Raw genomic sequence first — 17,582 nt, 5'->3', positions numbered from 1 at the left:
CAGTTGTAGAATAGATGTATGATTATATCTCATTTTCAATATGTAAACATTTATGTAATTAAAATAGCAGGAATATATGCACCTAATTATTAATAATGTTTCCTTCTAGGAAATGTGACAGGGAGAATTGGGAACAAGGAGTGGAAAATTTTATTTTTTATTAATTTAATAAAAAATTTTATGTTTTCTGTAAATTTATCTTTACTTTGTATTGATGTATATTTATTTAGTAATTTAATATTGGTCAGGAAAATGAGGAGGAAGAAACCAAAAAGGGAAAATAAACAAAAGGAAAAGGAATTCCTCCTCTGAGCCTTTGCCCATCATAATTTTTCAAGATCTGTTTGACAATTTCCTGTGCGAGAGGTCAACAGAACTCTGAACACTAGAGGTATTAGACTTACTGTTCAACACTATATATTTGGGATTTAGAAAAGTGTTCTGTGATTTTATACCTTCAAGTAGTAGGTTCCTAAGAAATGTTCATAATGATAATACTAACACAACATAGGTATAAAAAAAGCAGGATAAGTTTTTTAAAATGTTAAAATTATCATATTGATACTTAAAAATGAACTCTGTCCAAACATCTGGTGGAACGCTCATTAATCCACTGCTGTATCATTTCCTACAAGAAGCTGCCCTGCACTCTTGTGGTGGTTTCTCTCCTTTGCAGCAAACATCCTCAACAGTGTTTATAGTAAAGGGAAGATAACCCTAAATGCATATACTGATCATTCAGACTTCCTGCACTTATGATCAGGGTTGGGGAAAAGACAAGGATTGTTTAATGTATATGGAAGTAGTAGACCTTTGAAGAACTCAACCGAAGTACTTGCACTCATATACATCTTCCATTTTGCACTGATAGCTGTTTTGTTATGGTGGTCTTGATATTTAGATATTCATCATTCATTTGAAATAACTGAAAGAATGGATCTTATGAATATCAAATTTTTCCTTATTAAAAATGAAGAATTCGTTTTATAATATCAAGAAAAAGAGTATACTACCGGGCTGGGGTTGTGGCTCAGTGGTAGTGTGCTCGTCTAGCACATGTGAAGCCCTGGGTTCAATCCTCAGCACCACATAAAAATAAATAAACAAAATAAAAGTATTTTTTAAAAAAAGAGTATACTAGCAATTTTCAAAAAAAAAATATTGTATACATTTCAATATCTCAAACATATGATGCAATATCATCTCAATTATTAAATTATAGTAAATAGAAAGGATTTGGTTTTATTCAGATACAGAATAAAATATAGAAAGGTCTTAAGAATGTTCTACTGATTTTCTAGCATAACTGTGCCTTGTTCACCACCTACAGGAAATATGTAAGATTTGCACTGAACATAACCGCTTGTGTGGGTTATAGAAACAAATCTAATGTTCATTATGAGATTTGTAAAATAGAGACAATTTCATCTACCTAAAATAATTTTCATGTAGTACTGATGGAAAATGACTTCCAATATTATATACATGAAGTCAGATATCAATTAGAATCTAGCACAAATATTTGCAATTACTTAAACTTATCACTCAAATATATTTTAAACTCTACTTTCCTTAATAAATTGGAGACAGCACAACTAGATTTTCCTCTATCATTAAAATCTATTGTTATTAATTAGATATATCATTTGTGCTGTCAATAAATAGTTTACACAAGGAAAAAAAACCTGTCTTTCCTTTTTTTTTCCTATCTAAACAAGGAAACTGAAGCATAGATTAGAAAAACTTCCAAACCTGAACATTTTATTTAAAAAAAAAAAATAGAAAACAGAAGATCTGAATTTTTCACCAAATATTTTTAGAAATTCTCTTTCTAGGCCTCATAGCATCCCTGTAACACAGTGAGTTGCTTTAATGGTTGAATCACCTCCTATGAGTAAACATTTTTAATACGAAACTCTGTACTTGTGGTGTTATTATTTTCTAACAATATTTATTATGAACACATTTTTAATGACAAGTACCATGTTATGCTATATCAAAAACACCTAATCAGGGCTAAATCTATGCCTTCATTTGTTCTCAGTATTTGCCCTCTCCCTAATAAATCTCATTTAAAATTTCAGTTATATTCCAATGACTCTGAATTAATATCTGTAACAAAGATCTCACCTCTGAATATCTAAAAGACAACTTATAATTTATATGTGTATGTCTGAAAGGCGTTTCAACTCAACATGCTCAAAGGTATTATGTTGTGTCTCCCAAACTTCAAGTGCACCTCTTTATTCTGTGGCATTATTGAAGTCATCCTTGGAAAACTCTCTACTTCCTTATTTAATGCATCATCCAGATCACCAATTTCACTGTAAAGTCACCCCCAATCTGTTCACTCCAGTCCATCTCCACTTCTGCAATTCTAGTGCAAATTATTAACACTCCACACGTGAGCAATTGCCTTAACTACCAAATTCATCTCCCTTCCACACCATTGCCTGTGTCCAGTTCACCACACAGCAGCCATGAACAAGAATGGTAATTTTGTTCTTCATTCTAACGAGAGGAAAAAGATAAAGGACCAAGTTATCTTCTCTCTCTGCCACAAACCAACAAAACTGGTAGTAAAGGTATACACACACACACACACACACACACACACACATATGCACACACAAAATAGATTAGGCCAGCAATGAGAAAAAGAGGGGAAAAGAGGGCATTTGAGAAGTAATTTCAAGAAATACTGGGAAGAATGAAAAACGATAAACCAGTGCCTGATAAATAAGGCAATGGAAAGTGCTATCAAGTGCTCACATAGAAAAGGCAGAAGTAGCAAGATGTTCTGCCCTCACAGAATTGGGGAACTGAGAACTTTGAAGGGTTGATCAACTTGGAGAACAGAACTAAGGCATAGGCTAAAAATGAAGAAATTAATTGAAAGATTTCAAACAAAGCATGTCACCTTCCCCCAAACCCATCTCTTTCACCCATACGCTTTCTTAGATGGTTCAGCTGCTGCCTAAGATTTACCCCATCACAACTAGAGAGAGAGAAGAGAAAAGAAGGAAGAAGGAAGGAAGGAGTAAAACCTGCCATTCTTCTCTATAAAATCTAACATAGATCTTTGGAAGAAGCAGGGCAGCTTGTGTGGGAGTTGGAACTTTGACATTCAGGAGTCTAAAACTATAATATTTAGCTCCCACCCACATATCTTAGAACAAAGCTTGCTAGTGCAATAACAGCACCTGACAGAAACTCACCTGGCTTTTCTGCTACTGCTTTCATAGTGCAAATGGACAGCAAGAACCACCAAAAATGTGGAGAGAAAAAATGCAATGTGAGAAAGCTCAAAATAAGCAAAAGTGACTCCAGAAAAAAGAGATAATTCATCAACACAGAAAAAAGAAGAAAAGAAAGAAGGAAGGAAGGACGGACGGATGGACAGATAGGTGGTACCTTTCTGATGGTACCATCAAAGGTATTTGGGAAGATATCTTTCTTATCTACAAAACAAACAAAAAATACAAGTACCAGATGTTCTTAGAAATAAGAAAGCCAGGCTTAGTGGCACAGGCCTGTCATCACAGTGACTCAGAGGGTTGAGGCAGGGAGATCACAGGTTGAAGGTCAGCCTCACTCAGCAACTCAGCAAGCCTTGTCTCAAAATAAAAAGGGCTCGGGATGTAGCTCAGATGTGAAGCATCCCTGGGTTTAAGCCCCAGTACCCCCACAAAAAAAAATCATTATGTTCTTGCAAATTAAAATATTAATATTAAAAAATCTTCAGAATAATAAAATTAAATATGCAATAGAAAATATAAGAGAAAATGAGACATGGTTTACTTGCAGATGTCCAACTTTAGAGAGCACAGAATAAATAGGAAAAGGTGATAATAATAAATAAAAATAGAAGAAATCTCCTGCAGCTAAAATGCTTCTTACATGGAAGTCAGCAAATTGAAAACATCCATGCCGACACAGTGGCACATCTCTGTAATCCCAGGAGCTCAGGAGGCTGACACAGGAGGATCACAAGTTCAAAGCCAGGCTCAGCAAAAGCGAAGTGCCAAGCAAATCAGTGAGACACTGTCTCTAAATAAAATACAAAATAGGGCTGAAGATGTGGCTCAGTGGTCGAGTGCCCATGAGTTGAATCCACGGTACAACAACAACAACAAATTTAAAGCATCCATGATGTATCTGATTCAATAGCTAAAAGAAAGACATAGGCTGAGATATAACATTATAAAACTTCAAAACTATAAATATAAAACATACAAATATAATTTATAAATAAGTTGTCCAGTGTGGAGATAAAAACAAATTCCAAAAAAAAAAAAAAAAAAAAAACACCGACTATCATCAGATTTACCAGCAGTACTAGATCAGGAAAAATCATGAAAGGATGTTTTCAAAATTTTGAGGGAAAATAATTTTTCACCCAGAAATCTCTAGTCAGCAAAGTCATTCACCAAATATGAGAGCTGGAAAAAATCAATATCTTCTGACATGTAAGTAATGAGTAAGTTCAGTTATTATGGTGCTTTCTGATGAAATTTCTTTAGAATTGATGTAACATATTCATCAAAAGGAGGGAATACACTAAGAAAGAGGTAAGTTCAAAAAAACAATGAATCCTCTTCAGCAGAGCAATAGTGAGTCCCAGGATGACAGCAGGGTGGATCAGGAAGTTGGAGAGCTCCAAGCAGGAACTAGGTGGCAAAAAGACCTACAATACCAGGGATTCGTGACAGGAAGTTCTAATAAAATTTAAAATCCAAGAAAGATAGATGATGCCAGAGAAAAAAATTAGAAACTACAAGAAAAAAAACAAATATAAAAGAAAGGAAATACAAATATAATGCATTCCTAACATTATATTTCAACAATACCTACAGGATCATAATAGTGTTAACACTCTGTTGAATTTTGTATTTTAGAATCAACTTACAGAGTAAGTATGAAAGTCTTGTGGCTATAGAGTAGAATGCAGTGATGTGAACCTCATTAAAAGTGAAAGGTCAAGAGGACTGGGGATGTGGCTTTGTTGTCTGGAGGTAGAAAGGAAAGAAGGGAAAGTAGAACTGACCAGATAAGCAGGGAGGCTGCTCCTGTAGCACAGAGTGGAAAGAGAAAAGGCACTCTCCACAGTTGGAAAAACGAGAGGTAGCATAAAACTTAAAATGACAGGAACTAAAGTGATTCTATAGAAGACAGATTTTCTTATTAAAACAAATTGCAAGATCAGGATATAGGAGAGCTTGGTAAAAATGAGCTAAATCTTCATCTATCATTGCAAGAAGCCAATAAAGAGCCTTCACAATTGGTAAATCTAGGAATACAAAAGATAAGAATATTTTGAAGATATCTTAGTGGTATGCTGGTTGTGTGACAGCTAAGACAAACCACTGTGCATCATTTACTTCATCTATAAAATGAGAATAATAGCGGTACATGTTCATTTTGTGTGGCCTCTTCATGTTTATTAGGAACATTAAATAAGTCAATATATGTAAGTCACTTATAATGTGGTCTGGTGCATTATGAGTGCCACATACAAATAATAAATAAATATATATATCAATGTCTTTTGATGAGTGATGTGGTGGAGATGGAGATGGGGAAAGCAGTTACAGGGCTCTTAATTTTTATTAGTCACCTTTCTTATTATTTTTTGTTCTAACAAAAGATATGTGTTGCTTTGATTACCAAAAAAAAAAAAAAACTTTTTAAAAAATATTGAAAAGAGTCAATTCCAAAACCTAGAGATGCCAAATTTACATTTATCCCACATTTTTTCTTTTTGGTGCTCCCAGCTTCACCCAGGTCTTCACACATCATGCCTCCTCGGGAAGTATTCTACTACTGAGCTACATCCCCAGCCCCATCCCATGAGTTTTTAAGCTCTGCTGTAAAACTAATTTAAAAATCTACATAAAGTAAAATTGAATTAAAGCATTAAACATGAGTGCTATTAAATTTAAAAAATTAATTTACCATAAATTTCTTTAATTAAATTGATCAATTTAATTAAACTTGAAATTTTTAATATAAATTTATTTTGGAATAAAATTTTATTTGTTAAAGTTCCAAAGATAACACAAAGTGTTCCTAAATATTCTCCATCCGTTTCCCCTTATGCTATTTTTTACGGTGCCAAGATATATTTGTTAATACCAAAAGACCAACATTTGTTCACTACTATTAAATAAACTACAGCTTCATTCACATTTTATGTTTTCTAGCTTCAATATATCTTATTGTATTCTAAGATCCAAGTCAGAATATCACACCACCTACAGTAATTTTGTTTCTTGAGTCGCCTTCATTTTGTGCCAGTTTCTCTGTTTCCCTTAGTATTTTTTCTTGATGTTGGCAGGCTTGGGGAGGACTGGTCTTGTCATTTCTAAAGCATCTTTGAAGTTTATTTTGCCTGTTTTTAATACTCAATGGATCCATGCCTATAAAAACAGAATTTCAGACATTTTATTGATTTCTATAACATAGTTATTAATGTAAATAAAACATTAAATATTATAATGTGCTGTACTTGTTTCCTAACATCTCAGAAGGGACCATGTGTTTTTAATTTAAGAGAATAATTTTTAAATGTATTTAATGATATAATAACCATAATATAGAAATATTCTGAACTTCCAATATCCTGGTGAATCATTTAAATAAATAGGAGAAGTCATATGCCTTTAACATCTGTATACTTTTTTGTAAAATTATACCTTCAAGAGAAGTACTTGCTATGTGTTCCTATTTTATCTCTTTTTAGTATTTCATTCCAGTTTTATTGTAGAATGATATTACATTGTAAGTATATAACACAGTTTCCTTTTAAAAAATGTTATGAGCTTATTATAAATAGAAATAATAGGCCATTGTGTGTCGTACCTGAAGTGAACAGTATTTAGTCAGTTTCATTATTTTTTATTTAAAAAAATAACATTAAGGAAGGGAAGAAAATCTGATCTTAGGAAATGCAACAGTCTAAAATACATTCAATAACATAGTTTTTCTAATAATGAGAAATTCTAATGGAAATTAAGAAATTAATCATATTAAATGACACTAGGGGCCTAGAGAAAGTGGAAACTAGGAAATTAATTACATTAAATGCCATTTGGGATCTTTGAAAATCAGGTTCAGGTTTCTTCTAGTAGACACTTCTCTTAGAGGTGGTCTTTTTCTTCTTGTATTTACAGATCACAGAAGTAACAAATAATGAACACTAGAGGGAGCCAGAGGCACAGACCAGAGGATAAATGTCCGCTCTGATGTTCAGGTTATGTGCAGGCAGGTAGGCCTCCCCACGCACTCCCCACTCACTCCCTCCCTCGCCTCTGATAGAAAGTCTGACAGAACCTGGGCCTGGAGGCTGGGGGAAGTTTGAATGCGCCCTTTGGGTTCAGATGTGCGAGGGGAGAGACCAGACGGAGGGGAAGAGACTGGTTTTGGAGTTGCTTGTGCTGTTGCTGGTGGAAGGGGTGGCATTCCGTGACAAGCACAAAGTGGTTGTGCAGGGTTGGGGCACTGGCCCTCTGAGGTGGGGGAAGGGAAGGCCCACCTGAGTGATGTCTTAATGAGTAGCCTCCGGGCTTTGCCCCAGGCTCACTGCTCCTTCCCATCACCTGTCCTGCAGGTTTGGCTTGGCTTGGCTGACCTTGGCCACCATAGCTCATAGCGACTACATGCTTTTTCTAAGCCCACATGATCACAAGGCACTCACCTTTGTGTCATAGCCACTGGTATTATCCCCCGTATCAGATGAGGAAACTGAGCCCCCAAAGGCTTCAGCGACTTGGAGAGATACTAATCAGCAGGGCTCTGAACCCCAGCCCCCCAGACGAGCTCTGGTTGGAGCGGCCCCTGCGCGGCTCCCCACCACACATGTCAGTTGAAGTTGTGTTGTAATGGCCACAGGCCAAGGCGGTTTTGATGCTGGCATCAGTCCTCTGGGAGTTGGATGGGGAATATAAACTGCAGCTCAGGGAGCCAAGAGGGGAGGTGCAGGGGTGCCTAGGTGGAGGCTGCTGGCCGGGCTGCGCTGAGGCCCAGGCGTTCACAGGAGCCTGGCTCCCATATCTTGACCCTGCTGCTGTCTACTGTGCCTTGACCTTTTTTTTTTTTCTTTTTTTTTTTTTTGAGGGGAGGGGGGGACTAGGGATTGAACCTAGCCACATCCCTAGACCTTTTATATTTTATTTTGAGATGCGTCTTTCTAAGTTGCTGAGGCTGGCTATGAACTCACCATCCTCCTGCCTCAGCCTCTGGAGCCACTGGGGTCACAGGCATGCGCCACCTCACCTGGCTCCTGGAACTTTCTTGGGGCTCACCAAAGCCACAGGTCACCCCTTGACCTAGAGCCTACCCCAGAGGCATGGCCGAAAGGGTAGGAACTTGGAAGTTGGTCCTCACCTCTGGGACAGTCCTTTGAAGTGCCAGCAGGGTGTCTTGGGGTGTATGTGCCATTGTTTGTACCTCCTGTCTCTTTGGGAATGTCTGGATGATCTTGGCAAGAACTCTCTGGAAGGACTTGGTAACTAGTTCAGTTGCTTGTGGATTAAATTTGAGTGGCAACCAATCCATCCCCCACAAGCTGAGCTAGGAGAACAGAGCAGGTGCCAGGCCTTGCCTTCCTAGGAGCAAGGCCACCCACCACTGACTGTGACTTGTGCTTCCCACAAGCACTGACGGTGAGGGAGGGAGGGAGGGCAGCCAGAGCCTGTGTCCCTGGGGAGAGGTGGGGTGTTTCTGGCCTGACCTTTGATCTTGGCTTCTTTTGCTCCAGTCTCACTCCTTCTGTGTCCTCTGAGGTACAGTTTTCCTACTTCCAGTGAGTAGGTTTGAGGGCCTAGACCAAGGAGAACTTGAACTACACTTTTTAGGCTACTGAGCCTTTGATGGCCTTGGGAATGTTTGCATAAGGACAACTCCCCACCCGCTTCAAATGTAAATTGCAGTATGTAAATGTCACAGGTCACCCTTCTTCTTGCCAATTGTTTTAACTACTAGATAAAGCTTCTCTCCTGATATGTGAGGCAGAATTGGGCTCTGCCCACGTAGCCATTTACATACCCCTTTCCAGGGGTAAGGTGCCTTTGGAACCCTGGCTTTGGGAGTGGTTTCCCAAGGGTCTTATTGTTTCCCACTTTGCATAAAAGCTACCCCCAGGAATCCAAAAGGTAATGGAGCTTTCCTCGCTGTTCATCTGGCTCCCTAGAAACGTCCTCTCCTTTCCTGTCTTAACTAGACCTTCGGAAAGACCAGACCCCCTGGAACCTCTCCCTCCCGCTGGGGAGGCTGGTTCTGGGGCTCAAATGCCAGTGTTTAACCACTTGCTTGTGCATTTAGTGGTGGTGGTTAAATTTTCTATGAATTGAATAAATCATGTTTTTAAAAAAGTTAATGAGGCATTTAATTAATTAACAATGTCGGGTTTATGGCCTTTATGGTTACATTTTGCGGTTAATGGCATTCGGCTTATAGCTGCTTAACAAAATTGTCCAACAAAAACAGTTTGATTTTGTTTGGGAACAGGAGGGCTGCCTTCCTGGTTCCCATTTCTAGCATAGAAAAGGAGCCAAGAAATGTAGTGGGTAGGCAGCGTTGGTCCCGTGTCTTTGCCACTCTCTGTGTTGGTGACAGTGGTGGCGCCATCTCTGAGGCCAGCTAGGAATGTACCTTTAGCCCTCTTGACCCCAATAGACAGGGTCGGAGGGATGGTGGTCACAGCTGGACCCCAGCCCTCTATCCTGGGCCCTTGGCTGGGCCTTTGGAGTCTCCCCAGCAGACCAGGTAGCGGAAGGCCTGAGTGCCAGACCCAGGGCTTCATGCTCATTGAACTTGGGGTTAACTCAGTCTCCCGAGTGTAGCAGGAGCCCTTCCCCTTCCTCTTCCTGAGCGCTGAGGTTGCTGTGGGCCACCCGGGGCAGAGGGGCAGTGCTGTGCCCCGTAGTGCTTCCCAGCGGACTGGGGATGGCTCCTGATTCCTCCAGGAACAGGTGCCTTCCCTTCGGCTCCGGGGCCCTTCACTTGGAGGTTCCCTCCCATCAGCCCTAGTAGCCGTGAAGGTTTCCAGGTGAAGGCCATAATTGTCAGAACAAATAACCCTCGGGTTGGGAGGACACCAGGCAGGCCGCCGGGACCCACGGAAATTGATCTGTGCACAGCAGTCGGCGCGCTCAGAACTGCTCCCGGGTCACCTGCCGGGGCCTCTCCCTGGCTGGGGCGCACAACTCATTAGCTTGCAGCTCGGGAGGGCCTGCTAAAAGAGCAGCGGCTTCATGCGGTATCCTGGATACCAGCGCTTGGGGCAGGTGGCCCGGGAGCTCAGAGGACTGTGGGCTTTCTGGCAGGTTAGGACGCCAAGGAAGATGCCTCCGTGGACACTCCTCGGCTCCTCCTCCTCTTGCTTGGGAAGGGAGCTGTCACAGTGACCTGAAGCAACAGGGCACGGGTGGCCAGGTTGGCCAGTGTGTGTGCAGCCTTTGCTTCATGTGGGAGGGGGGTCTGGAACATTCTAGTTAGCACCCAAGCCAGCCCTCGCCTTTGACTGGCTTGTCTTAGAAAAGGGCCTAAAAGGTTTTCCAGAACACACCTCACATCCTTGGGTGGCCTTACAGATGAGTGACCTAAGAGTTTAAGAGAGACCGCGGGGCTCCCCCTTCCCCAGGCCCCCCCATGCTCTGCCGCGCCCCCATTCTCAGTCCCTGCCAGCTCTCCGCTGGGCATGGCGCGACAGGAAATACTGAAACCTGATTTCTGGTAGCAGATAGTGTTCAGTGTTTTTTAAAACTTTCTTAATCAAGGTAATAAAGCATTGCATAAATTACTGCTCGGCTTACTGGGAGCGGTTCATATTAATATTTTAACACGCCAAAGAAGGAAGATTAATACCAGTGATTCTCATGCAAACTGCTGACACAGAGCACGTTCTGCAAGGGGGGAGGGGAGGCTCGTTTTGTTTCATTTTGGAAATGTGTAGGTTGCCATCGATGGTCTACCAGATTCCTGTTGTGAGCTTAAGTAAATAAGAAAATATTGTATTGATCCAGCCCAGAGTGGGGGGACAGTGGAGGAAGGTAGGGGGTGGGGCTGTATGAAGCCTTTATGTCATCCCCCCCACACACACAAAGTTCTGGGGATGGAACCGAGGCCTTGAGCACGCTAGACATACCCTCTGCCATCTGTTGAACCTATGAACACACCTCTGTCCTGGTTAACCTCCTATGTTGGGGGGGTGTTCTGCCTTGGTCATCCTGGTTTGGGGAGTTGTTGTTGTTGTTGTTGTTTGTGTTGTTTGTGTGTGTGTACCAGGGGTTGAACTCAGGGGCCCTCAACCACTAAGCCACATCCCAGCCCTATTTTGAGTTTTTAAATTTAGAGACAGTGTCTCACTGAGTAACTTGTTGGTTGCTGAGGCTGGCTTTGAACTCGTGATCCTCCTGCCTCAGCCTCCCAAACCGCTGGGAGTACAGGTGTGCCCCATTGTGCCCGTCTGATCCCACTTTTCATCTAGATTTGTGCCCCCCATTCCTGCCTGTTAAGTGGCCTGAGAAATGAGAATGCCCTTATACCTGCTAATGCTTTGTTTGAAATGGTAGCAGCTGAATCCCTCTGACCTCATGCTGGAAACTGGGATAAGGATTTTTTGTGTGTGTAATTCCAGGGGCTCAGAAGGCTGAGGCAGGAGGATCCCAAGTTCAAAGCCAGCCTCAGCAACTTAGCAAGGCCCTAAGCAACTCAGTGAGGTCCTGTCTCTCAATTTAAAAAAAAAAAAAAGGCTTGGGGGATTCCACCTCTTGGGTCCCCTTCTTCCTCCAGGAGAAGTCTTTTCTGCTGTCCTTTAATAAACTTCTAATTTCTACTCTGGAAAAAAAAAAAAGGCTTGGGGATGTGGCTCAGTGGTCAAGCATCCCTGGATTCAATTCCCGGTACCAAAAGAAAGAAAGAACTCTGTAGTGCAGTAGAAACCCAGGCCTTGCTTAGGCTAAGAATTTTTGTGAGTCTGCTTATACCCTCTCACTGCCCTGGGTGTGGGCTCCTCCAGAGGAGGAAATGGAGACTGAAAAAGTTGAAGCATCATTGGCTCCTAGCCAGGTCTCAAAGTCAGTGGCTACAGAGCCCTGGATGACACCATCCCTGAACTGGCCAAGCCGTCGTGGGTTCTGGGGCCCTGGGGTGTGAGTCTTCGAATACTGCAAAACAGTCTCCCCTGGTGAGGTCACTGTGGTGATCCAGTGGTGTCTCCCATCTCCGCCCCACAGGAAGTGGTCTTGTACTGCCTGGAGAACAAGATTTGTGATGTGAATCACCGTGACAACGCAGGTTACTGTGCCCTGCAGGAAGCTTGTGCTCGAGGATGGCTCAACATCGTGGGACACCTCCTTGAATATAGCGCTGATGTCAACTGCAGTGCCCAGGATGGAACCAGGTCAGTAGTGTGTCTTGCCTTGGCCTGGCCCAGCAGGGCCAAGACAATGGCTCTCAGGGTACCTGGAAACCTTGGGAAGAACCACAGAGGGAATTGAATTCTCGAATTGAATCAAACAGACCTTTCTGGCCTATTTGAATTCTGGCCCACTCCTGGCCAGGGCTGCATCGCTCCCATGGACCAGAGCGCTGCCCCCCCCCCCCCAAAAAAAGTCAAGATCTGTGTGAATGGTCAGGGTTGTGGCCTTTAAGACCCTGGGCTGCTTATCACCGTCTCTGAAATCACTACTTAAAAATATCTGTGAGCTGGAAGTCCTAAGACACAGAGCCAACTGCCCTCCCTCCACCGGTTCCACAGGACCTGCCTCACCACCCACATCCCAGGCCCTGGCCCTCGCCCTGTCCTTGACCTCAGTTTATTGGTCAGAGACCCAGGTCTGAGTCAGCTCAAGCGTCTTCCTGGCTCCAGCACCTTAGGGCCCCGCCTGGAGGCAGGGCAATGGGGTTCCCGGACAAAGGAGCCACACAGAAGCTTCTGGTCTTCTGCACTTGGCAGTTGGCATTCCCTCAGAATGGGGCATGGCTGGGGGCAGTGGGGGAGCTCTGTACCCTCCCGAGGACACACCTCACCCAGCCCTGCACATCATTGGTCAGTGTGTGGCCCGAGCCAGGCTTTCAGAACAGTGTCTGTGCACTGGACACTGGACGTGGTGGAGTCCCGCCCCGCCCCCACTGGATGCTATAGCAATGGCTTGTGCCTTGGCCTGTGTGAAGATTGGGTTGTTTTCTCTTAATCCCAGCCAGTTTCCTTTACCTGGCGAATCGCAATTGCAGTTCATTGAGAAGACTTTTATTTTAGGCTTGACAACCTCCTTAGGCCTGGGAGTGAGGTCAAGTGTCAAAATGACAGTAATTACTTGCAGGGCTTTGGGCCTGTCCCTGTGCCTCAGCCTCCCCTTCTGCAAAAGCAACGACCTTGCTCACCTTACTCCCCTCCTGGGTGAGATATTACACCCAGGAGGCCCAGCAGCCTGTGGCACCCCTGTGCCCAGTGTGCCTGTTACTAAATAAGACTACTTGGGAGGAAGTGGCACGGGCCTAGTCTGAATGTCATCGTGCCTCTGTCCTTGGTTCTCCTGCGGTCCCTGGAAAGGGGATGGGTTGGTGGGGACCAGTCTGTGGGCCGGGGGGGTGGGGTGCGGTAGGCAGCAGAAGCAGGGCCCAGCCGGAGAGAATCTTGTTATTTAGGACCCCCCCTCGTTCTGGTTTAACCGACTCCCCCCCCCTCTTGCCCCATATTAGAACCCGATGATGAAAGCGGATATGATGTTTGAGCAAACCCCCCGGGTCCTGAAGACCAGGATGACGACGACGACGACCCCTACAGCGACGTGTTTGAATTTGAGTTTTCAGAAAGCCCCCTCTTGCCGTGCTACAACATCCAAGTGTCCGTTGCTCAGGGGTGAGCATGGCTCTCGGCTGGGGCCACATGCGGGTGGCGGGGGTGGGGGAGAGGCCCCCTGTAAGCACACGGGTGGGTGGGTGAGTTCTCAAATGTCCATGGACCTCAGATACTGCCATCAGCCTCTTCCACAAAGAGCACGCCTCCGCTTGATTAAGCTGACCAGGATGGCGCAGCAGAATACAGATAGCTCTCAGTTGAAGAAGGTTCGAGTCACCCTCGCGAGACCAAGGGGCATTGAAGTCAGTAGCTAGAATTTCACAGAAGAGTCAGCATTCTGGATACTTGAGTCACTGAACACTTTGGAAAGGGGTTCCTGGTAGGCACCACCTTCTTCAGGCTCCAACAGGTCACCATTGGGCCCTCCCAGTCATTTGAGGTCTGATGGCCTTCAGTGACATACTACCTTCTCACCTAAGGATATGTGACACTGGGGAATCTTGATCCTCAGATTTGGTTAGATCCAGTCTGGCCCCTGTGATCTGGGTAGTTAGTGTCTTGGGGTGTCCAAGTCAGGCTGCTGTGCCTTCATGCTACCAAAGGTGCTTCATGAGTAAGGTGGTTCTCAGACTCTAAAGCTGTGAACATGTATGCCATCACAAACAGTGACGGAAATCGGAAAGTGTGGCAGGGTGTACATAAGGAATGTAACACCTTCTTAAAATGTCACTCCAGAAAGATTGAGGGATAGAGGGTGGGATGTGGGCCTACTGTGTTTGTCATGCTCTGTTGGTGAGAGTCTGGGGAGACGACAAAGAGGTTGGGACGCGGACTTGCTTCCCCCAGTAACAGGGACAGTGGGCGATCAGCTGGATGAGCAGGACTCAGCCAGTTAATTTCCATCAGCAGTGGAAGCCCTGAACCTTCTTAAGTTGATGTTTCTTTAGAGACAGGGTCTCGCTGAGTTGCTTAGGGCCTCAGTAAATCACAGAGTCTGGCCTCCAACTTGCCATCCTCCTGCCTCAGCCTCCCCAGAAACTCACCCGCTCGTCTTGCTCTTTTGCAGGCCACGGAACTGGCTGCTGCTTTCCGACTTGCTCAAGAAGTTGAAAATGTCCTCCCGAATATTCCGCTGCAATTTTCCCAATGTGGAAGTCGTCACGATCGCCGAGGCAGAGTTCTTCCGGCAGGTTTCTGCGAGCCTCTTGTTCTCTTGCTCCAAAGACCTGGAAGCCTTCAACCCCGAAAGCAAGGAGCTGCTGGATCTGGTAGAGTTCACCAGTGAGCTGCAGATGCTGCTGGGCTCATCCGTGGAGTGGCTGCACCCCAGCGACACGGCACCCCAGGACTACTGGTGAGCGCGCAGGCACCCCATGTACAGTATGTCATAGTGTCAACCCTTGTGCATATGTGTCATAATATGACTATTTCTGTAAAGAAAGGACACTATTACATATGAAAATATCTCTTCTTTATATAAGAGAAATTACTTCAGTCAGAAGGACTTAGAAACCTGTTCTTTTCTTTTTAATCTTTTAAGTCGGTTTTTACAAAGTTGTTATAACGTTTCTTTACTTTCCAGTGCTTTGAGATATGTATGTTTTTACTTGGAACATTTGTTTGTTTTCTGTTCTTTTTTAAGGAGAAAAAAAAAACTGTCAAGGAGCTCACACTTTGATTTCATTTCATACAAAGCTCTGGTGACGCGATGGGTAACTGTGTCACGTGTGGTCAGGACTGTGTGGTTGGTTTGCAGGGGCGCATTGGGTGAAGGCACTTGGTGGAGTTGTACCATTTATGTTTTGTTTACAGAGCACCTGCTTGGGCCAGGTAAATGCTACTGGATGAGATCCAGTAGTGTGTAATATAAACCCAAACCATATCCACACACGACAACTAATTGTATGAAACTTTTATATCCTAATTTAAAAGCTGTGAAATTAGTTTTCACGCATCAAACTGGATTGTTTATATGTTTAAACATTTTATGCTCTTATTTAAAGAAGACTTTGAGCTATTTTTTTCTGTACTCTGTAAAATATTGGAAACTAACATAATATGTTGAGGTTGCTTGAAGATGTACATAAAACTAAAATTTTCTGGATTGTGTGTTTATGTTTGAAATCTGTGTTTTAACTTTGTAAGTAAATTCTCTGCCTTTGTATTTATATTTTACAAAAATTTTCTTAAAAGGCAATAAAACTGTTGAGGAAAGAAGAAAACGGTAGTATCTTGCGTCCTATGTATTTTTAAAGGGTGGTGGTGGTTGTCGGTAACAGGTTGATGATCATTTCTCTATGAATAACTTTTGAACCACTTATAGTCTCCCATAAACCAAAGTGGAAGCCACAAGCCTGTAATCCCAGTGACTCAGGAGGCTGAGGCAGGAGGATCTCAAGTTTGAGACCAGCCTCAGCAACTTACTGAGGCCATAAGCAATTTAGTGAGACCCTGTTCTCAAAACAAAAAGGGCCGGGGATGTGGTTCAGTGGTTGAACACCACTAGGTTCAATCCCTAGCACCAAAAAAAAAAAAAAAAAAAAAAAAAGAAAAGAAAATTGGACTACAAGATTTCAGAGGAATCGCCTTCAGAGTAGGATTCAGAGTCCTATTCCAGGAGTGCAGTTCTTAGATATCAATCTTTGTCCTTGGTTCTTCTCTTCCCGTTCATCTCCTTTGATGCCTTGGCAGGCTCTTGCATTGCATTTGACCTTGGCCTGCAGCAGTCCCGCATCATGGCTGTTATATCTCCCAAAAGTTTGTGTTTGAGACAATGCAAGAAGGTTTACAGGAGGATAAATCTCCTCATGGCATGAACTGAGTGGTGACTGGAGGCAGGTGGGGTATGGCTGGAGGAGATGGCATTAGGGGTGTGGCTTTGGGGGTCTATATTTTGTACCTGGAGAGTGGAGTCTCTCTGCTTCCTGATCATCAACATGAGCTGCTTCCCTCTGCCACACTCTTCCTCCATGATGTCCTGCCTCACCTCCAGCCCTGAGGAGTGGAGCCTGCTGTCTATGGACTGAGACCTCTGAAACTGTGAGCCCCAAATAAACTCTCTTTTTGAAATTATTCTCATCAGGTCTTTTCTGACCAAAACAATGGCCAGCCCTTGATCTTCAGGGGAGCTGGGTTTCTCATGAACCCCCATATTTGCTGGCCACTCTCCCTTCCGGCTTCCTTTGGTTGTGTGGCCCTTAGCTTGCCTGGCCTCAAGTGAAGTTGAAGAATCTGCTCTGGGCACTGTCACTTGGCCCTTGATTTCATACCACATCTCTTCAACACCTGTCCTTTATCGCAGGGTCTAAAGGCTGGAACTACTTGCTTCCCTTGCAGCTAGGTTCTCCAGCCATGTTCCCTTGGGAGGGCTACATGGGGTGGAGGCCCCTTCCTGGTTCGGTGGCTGCTGGGCCATGCATTCAGTGAGACACAGGCCCCATCACCAGTGCTAGGATTCCAGAGTTTTCCTTGACTGGTTCCTTTAGCCCTTCCACAAACTTGATAAACATCATGACGTCAGTTGTTGCATCATATTGATGTCCCAAATGTCCTAAATGCCTTCCCATCCTGCTCAGATCCCAGAGAACTCTGAGGCAGAAAGGGACAACTGGGTCACTGGAGAGGCCATGGGCACACTGTGTGAGTGGAATCCTGAAGTGCACAGGGGGATGGGGAAGGCTGGTGAGGGGACAGCCAATGTGGTGTGGTCAGAGAGCTCCATGGGGAATGGCAGACAGCGTGCGCTCTCTCTCTCTCTCTCTCTCTCTCTCTCACACAC

The 17,582-nt window shown here is 43.7% G+C and overlaps 1 long non-coding RNA gene across 1 annotated transcript; it reads left to right on the top strand.

The window, feature by feature from the left end:
- The first annotated feature begins 12,082 nt into the window (after positions 1–12,082).
- LOC144365862 (uncharacterized) lies at positions 12,083–16,013 on the top strand. Its single transcript, XR_013424594.1, has 3 exons — positions 12,083–12,403; positions 13,705–13,864; positions 14,871–16,013. It is a non-coding gene; the product is annotated as an uncharacterized LOC144365862 (long non-coding RNA).
- Positions 16,014–17,582: the final 1,569 nt, after the last annotated feature.

This window comes from Ictidomys tridecemlineatus, chromosome 8 (genome assembly GCF_052094955.1).
Source record: "Ictidomys tridecemlineatus isolate mIctTri1 chromosome 8, mIctTri1.hap1, whole genome shotgun sequence".
NCBI classification, from domain to species: domain Eukaryota; kingdom Metazoa; phylum Chordata; class Mammalia; order Rodentia; family Sciuridae; genus Ictidomys; species Ictidomys tridecemlineatus.
The sequence above is the reverse complement of the archived record's forward strand: the minus strand, read 5'-3'. Positions and strand labels throughout refer to the sequence as shown.